This window comes from Numida meleagris, chromosome 9 (genome assembly GCF_002078875.1).
Source record: "Numida meleagris isolate 19003 breed g44 Domestic line chromosome 9, NumMel1.0, whole genome shotgun sequence".
NCBI lineage: Eukaryota > Metazoa > Chordata > Aves > Galliformes > Numididae > Numida > Numida meleagris.
In genome coordinates this window covers 14,787,797-14,794,322 of record NC_034417.1, presented here as the reverse complement: position 1 = coordinate 14,794,322, position 6,526 = coordinate 14,787,797, and the positions used below count along the sequence as shown (strand labels likewise).

Sequence of the window (6,526 nt, the reverse complement as noted above, 5' to 3'; positions counted from 1 at the left end):
TATTTCTTGGGAGGCCCTAAACTTCTTTTTCTTTTTTTTTTTTTTTTTTTTTTTTTTTTTTTTTTTTTTTTTGGAAGGAGTGATGCATGATCAGACCCAGAAAACAGTGTGGTTTTTATTTCGGATTTTTCTAGACTGCCATAGCCCAAGGGTCCGTGCTATAAACCGGAGGAGCTGGAGTAGAGCAGATTTTAAGAGGAACGCGGTAAGGTTTCTGTTTCTGATTGGAATGTTTGCTTAAAAGTTTTCCCTCAGAGGAACTTTTCCAAACTGGTCCCAGTTTCAGCGATGGCTAGGTTTGCCTTGCAGGCTCAGCTCCTGAGATTCGTCTTACTTCTTTCTGGTACAGCTGAGACAACAAGAAAAGAACATTTGCCTTTAAAAATTGTTCTTCACGCTGAAATTATGAGCGCTGAATTAAAACCTAAATACTGCTAAGGTCAGGAAGCCAACAGAAAATCAGGAACTTCCCTCATTAATACCCACTTGCTGGAAATTCTGATTAACTTATAAAACAGAAACCCCTGACACTTCGGTATACGGATACAAGACTTCTTCCTCAGCTGCCGAACAAAACTTTTAGATCTCTCCTTCCCCAGTAACAAAGCAGTTCAAGCCGAGAAGCCTTCCATTCCCTCTTTTTCAATTCCTCAGGTATCCCTAAGCGATCTCTACGCAGGCAGAGAACAGTTAATTTCCATCACCCGCCGCCTCCTTCAGAGTTTCACCCTGCGCTGTAAAATCCGCTTCGCTCCCTCTCGTGGAGCTCAACTGCCCTCCGCTGGATGCGAGAGGCAAACGCATGCCTTCGTTTCACCGAAAAGAAAGAAAGTACGAACTCGGGGGCTACTTCGGTTAGTTGGTCTCTTCTCCTGCCTGTCCCCAGCACAGAGAGTCCCCAGGGTTGGCGTGGTTGGAGGGAACGGTTTTGAGAACATACGGCTGCCAGGAAAATCATTTTCGATCCGTCCCGGCCAAGTGGTCGTCGTGATTCTTGTTAGGCAACAACTTTTAAACGGAATATCCCTTCCTAGAGCTACTGAGTTCTACAGACAGAAGAAAAACTATTGGGAGGAGGCACAATTAGGGGGCTTGGTTTAATCCATTTTATTACAAAGTCAGGGACTTGAGAGTATGGGCTCTTGCACTCAGGAGTCTCCTTTAATGTGCTTCTGTGAAGGCTAATTTCTGAAAAGCTCAGAAATAAGCAAAATGAAACCTCTAAGTGTTGACTGCAATAGCCCTAGCAGCAGCAGGAAGCAGGCTGGCTCCAGCAAAAGCTCTTGTCCATCTGCCCGACATTTTGATGCCTCAGCTGACTTGAATTAGGAGAGAATTACTTGGAAGGGTTTTCAGTCCATCCAGCCCCAAGTTAAGGAGCCCTCTGGAGCAACGATTCCCATCACATAAGCTGTGCAGGCAGCTCCTGGTTGTGCTCTTGATGGCATTATTAGAATCACAGTGGTGGATCAGTGCAATATCCAAAAAACAACCCAAAAAGGGGGAGAGTTGCAAGGCCTGACCTCCTTTTGCAAGGCACAGAAATAGTCGGGTGCAAGGGGGAAAAGAAAAAAAAAAAATCAGCTGAGAGCACTTCACCATTCCCCGTACCTAACGTCATGGTGCCTTTTCCCCTCGAGCATGCACGCCTCCCATGCACCACATGTTGCAGTGAACTTCTGCTCCTCAGAAAATGGGACAGCACATTTTCCCATGCAGGCGGATGAGGAGGTTTGCCTCCATTTCCTGCAGCTTGGAGCTGAAGACTGCCATTTTCCAGTCAGCTTTAACATTGCTGGGCCTTGAGATTTCACTTTTTGCTGCTGGTGCGGCCCTTGATGGCTGAGCTCCACAGCACTGGTCTGGTTGTATCTGCCCATCATATGTAGGGAAGTTGGGTAGAACCCTGCCCCACCGCCTTCCTTGCTGTAGGAGGCTGCTTTGTGCTTTCCTACATTTCTGCAAACCCTGCAGCCCTTGTGTAGATGCAATCCTACCAAGGTGGAGGTTTAGTTTGCCTTGCTGCAGGATCTGACCTTTGGAAGAGCATGCTAAGCCCTTGCAGTTCCGATTTGGAGTTCAAGCTTTGGCCTGGAATAACAATGACTGTGAGGGAAGCAATAGGTTACGAGCTGGGTGAAACGATACCTGCTTCTTGCCAGAAAAGCTAACAGGATTCGAGCAACTTCTGTCTTCGTTTTCCTTTACAGAAAGAAATAAAGATGTTCAAACTTCCCATATGAGCTGCAATAATGAAAATAATGTGCACATTAATTTGTACGGGGGTCAGCGAGTCTCCCCAGCTCAACGATTTTCAAACAGAGTGCGTAGTAAGCCCATAAAACATCTATTTTTCATAATTTATGAAGCATTACATATTGTGAGCCCACAATGCCAGCTGACGTAATATGCAATAAATTTGAAATAACAAAACATTTCTCATGTATTTTCCTCCTGATGTGACAACGTGGGACATAAATTTAAAAGAAAGTTGCCTGAGAAGACAAAGGCAAGGCACAAGAAAAGAACGCTCTGAAATCAATGAATACTTCTATTCCACCAATCAGTTAATGAGCCGTTCCCCCCCTCATGGCTGAGGCGTTCATCTTTTTGAAGCCAGAGCAAATGGCTGCTGGGGAGAGCTGCAGCCCGGATCCGAGAGCACGGCCGGGGCCGTCCTGCCCTACCCTGCCCTGGGAAAAGCCTACCCAGCACCCACAGCAAAGAGGTGAAAAAGGCAGCGTCATGCAAAACTCCTTTTCCTCCATAGCAGTTAGCATCCCCTTATTTCTGGGAAGAGTAGCGGTGCTCTTTGCTCTCTTGAAGATAACTTTCTGGTGGTAATTTGCAGAAATATATAATTGTGAGACTATAACACAGAGCACCGAGCGAAACACCACAACTCACCTACGTGGCTACGAAAGCAAGCTGATCACTCCTCATATTAGAGATGTGTTGCAAGGCTGAACGCTGAGACTCTCAGCAAACTCATCAACTTACTTCTACCATGCAGCAAGGATGCAGCATTCAGCGCTGCCGGGTTTTGTTTGCTCTTGTTTTGTTCCAGGCATTGCACCAAACCAATGTCTGCTTGAAAAGATGCTGCAAAGCAAGAAAGGGAAAACTGTGGACTCATAGAATCGTTAAGGTTGGAAAAAACCTCTAAGACCATCCAGTCCAATCGTCAACCTGCTAACAGTATTGTCCTCCAAACCACGGAACTTACATGGATGCATGATGCAGAGCAGGAGTGAAGGGCAGAACAGAGTAAAGCAGTTTGGGGTCTTTTCCTGGGGTCAGTACTCTGACTGCCCTTATAAACAAAGACGGAAATATTTACAGATCACAGAAAGAATGCACTGCAATAAAATAATGATCTTTCTTTTAAATTACAGTGTCAGCCTTTAAAGGTTTTGATTCAACTTTACACCAGAGGCGCAAAAGAGAAGGGAAAAACAAAACAAAACAAAACAAAAAACACCTCTATATGAACAGCTCTCATCAGAAAAGATGTGAAGCTCAGCATCTCGGAAGCCAGCTTCCTAGGGCAGACAGCAAGCCGTGCAAGCAGGGACATCTACTGGCAGAAGAGCCAGAGCTGGCCCTGCCCTGCGCTGAGTGAGAACTTAGCATGAAAAATCATCCCTCTCAGTGACAGCAGTAGGTTTTGCCTAAACCAGTAAGAGGAATGCACAGGGAAAAGGGAGCAAAGGAGACTGGCCTGTCCCAAGGGTGAAATTAAGTTTCCCATCCCAGGCCGAGGTAATGGAGGAGGAAGCTGGGCGCTGCCTGAACCATCCCATTTCTAACCTGTTTCTACTCTCCTACAGAATTCTCCCTGTGCACAGAGGCAGCGAGCGTGGACCCAGCCCACCACCAGTGAGGTCTGGCCATTCCTCTTTCCCTTTCCCAGCAGCAGATACTTCAGGCAAGCAGCCGAAATGTTGTCAGAAGTAAAAGGCTCTTTGCCTCCTCTCTGCCCTTTAATAAAACCACAGGCGACAAGACATATTTAATCCCTACTGGAAAGATATGTACACTGAACTGATTAGACAGAGCAGGCACCAGCCTGACCCCAACATTTGAAACACTGTCTACCGTTCTCCAGACAGGATGAGGATCACAAGGAGGGCAGGCTGAGTGTGAGAAGCTACTTAGAAGTGTTTGTTTTTCTCATCTCCAAATCAAGACAAATTTCTCAACTCCTTGTAGGAGTCCTGGTTCTCTAACTCATAAATGGAAAGAAGTGAGTGTCTTTTTTTTTTTTTTTTTTTTTTCCTCCCTGTGTCTTCTCTCTCCTCATACTGCTTTCTGCCTTCAGGGTATCTGTTCTATACTTCCAAAAAAATCCATCTGGTTATTTTACTGTAACACACTTACCAGAACTGTAAAATCATAGGGAAAAAAAAAAAACAACCACATTTGAAAAGGACCTCTGGGGGTTTCTAGGCCAACCTCCGCTTGAGGCAGTATTAACATCAACACTAGATCAGGTCGGGGACGGTCTTGTGTAGATGATCCCTGAAAGTCACCAGGGAGAGAAATCCCACCACTTCCCTGAATGACACGTCCTAGTTCTGAGCTGCACCCTGGGGGAAGAAGTTTAGTTCTAGTTTTAAACATGAACCAGTAAAATAGTTCTTAGCTGCTCATAGTTAGTTGCACCAGACTTGGAGGAATGGTCTGAGATCTGTATTTTTCTGTACTCCTATCTGACTGCACGTGTTGGACACGAAGACTCAGGCAGGACAGGCATTGTCCCACAAGCAAATCTTCAGTGCATTTTAATGAAGAGATCCTCAAAGGCTCCCTTCAGAAGCAGATGCTTTGGTACTTGAATTTCAACTTGAAAACATGAAAAAAAAGAATAATCAGTACCTTCTAAAAGTCAGTTCTAACTTTATATGACATGCATGAGACTAATCCCTTACTGACATGTTTGTTTGTCAACTAGAGATGATGCTTAAGTAAAAAACAGCTGGTATAGTGGGGTAAAGCAGGTTAGAAGCCTTCTACCGTGAGCAGTGACTGGCAGGGCTTTCAATGTAATAGTGAATTTGAAAATAGAAAGGGAACTGAGCAGCAATGCTCAGGTTCATTCTGCAACTGGATTTCAAAATCGTGCACTGGAGCTTCAGTTCAACCCATGTTTTCCTCCAGCACCCTCCCAAATAAAAGCCAGAACTGGGCTTAATCCGGACTAGCTATCACATCCCCACCAAGCAATGTGGGAGTAAAAAGGCCAAGAGGGACCAACAGATCGGGCAGGAGAGCTAGGAAGCAAGAGAACGTGACAAAGTTTTGATGGATACCCTGGCAATGAGATACAGTCCCAAGACGGGACTCCTATAAATACCTTGGACATATGATACCCCCAGGTCCCATTTCAGTGTCATCAACCCCAAATATACTCACCCTCCCTTTGATTACACAGGGGTTTCAGCAGATGCGTTGTTCCAGGCTCTTCCCAAAGGCAGTTGCTGAAATCCAGGCAAGTGATTCTTTAGAAGTAAACCACTCTGAAGTCTTTCACCCAGCTGACATAATGGTGATCAGAAAATGATACATATGAGTATATTTCCTTACAGTTCTAGGCTTCATTTAAAACATTTCACCTGCTTGCCTTTTTTCCTTTTTTTTTTCCCCAGCCATTACACAAAGTCTGAAAGATAAAAGAGGATATTCATTTTGTTACTTTAAATACTTATCTCGAGCTCTCAGTTTGACTACGTCAAATGCATGCAGTGTGCTAAAAATGCACAAGGGAAAGAGTCCCAAGTATATAGTTAAGGGATTGTAAGAAGAAAAAATAGAAAACAACAACAGCAGATCATAGAAGAAGTAGTGTCTGAAAAATGAGAAACAACAAAAAAAGCACAGAGCTATAGCATGGTAGAAGAAAAAATAAATATACCACATAATTTATTGCAGGGAGAGCTCTGAAGAAAATGTCTTGTGAAATAAATACAATGCTCATGAGGACAAGAGATCTCATTCATATCCAATCTGTCTTGTGTAAAGAACTAGGCAATAATGTTCAAGTAAGTGAGTCACTGCAAGATCTCCCAGTTCGGCTGAAGATTGCTCAATAGAAATAATAACAAGCCACAGAAAAAAGACAGTGTAAGTACAGGTGGGAAAGGGATACAAACTCAGAGCAATAAGCACATACAAAATACCGAGAGATTGCAGTACAAAGTAAAGGCATGATATGTGTCCTTCTCTATCTCACAGACTGCTTTTCCTTCTGTGCTTCTTTGTGACAGTGAAGATCTGCTGCCGTGCTCGGGCTGACAGCCTCCCTGTGTTTGTGCTCGAGATGGCACAGACACAGACAAGCTGGATAGAGGGTGACTTATTTATGGATCTGGGGTCAGGACCATCTCTGTGAAGGGACATTGGCTTTCCTCATGGTTAGCCATCAGGGTTCAAGCCCCTGGAAACATCAGACGCCTTTTGGTGCCACCAGCAACCTGTTGGTGGAGGAGCAGAGGAGCTGATGCCAAGCTCTCTTGAGCCACCACCA

The 6,526-nt window shown here is 44.7% G+C and overlaps 1 long non-coding RNA gene across 3 annotated transcripts in view; it reads right to left on the bottom strand.

Moving 5' to 3' along the window:
- Positions 1-5,694, bottom strand: part of LOC110403795 — a 101,719-nt gene extending 96,025 nt beyond the window's left edge. Inside the window, exons 1-3 of one of the 3 annotated variants that reach the window (XR_002441835.1) lie at positions 5,416-5,694; positions 2,908-3,102; positions 2,149-2,202 (exon numbers count right to left, since the gene is read on the bottom strand). This is a non-coding gene — a long non-coding RNA (uncharacterized LOC110403795). Of the gene's footprint in view, positions 1-2,148; positions 2,245-2,907; positions 3,103-5,415 lie in introns of all 3 variants that reach the window. The other 2 variants (XR_002441833.1, XR_002441834.1) reach the window with 2 other exon arrangements.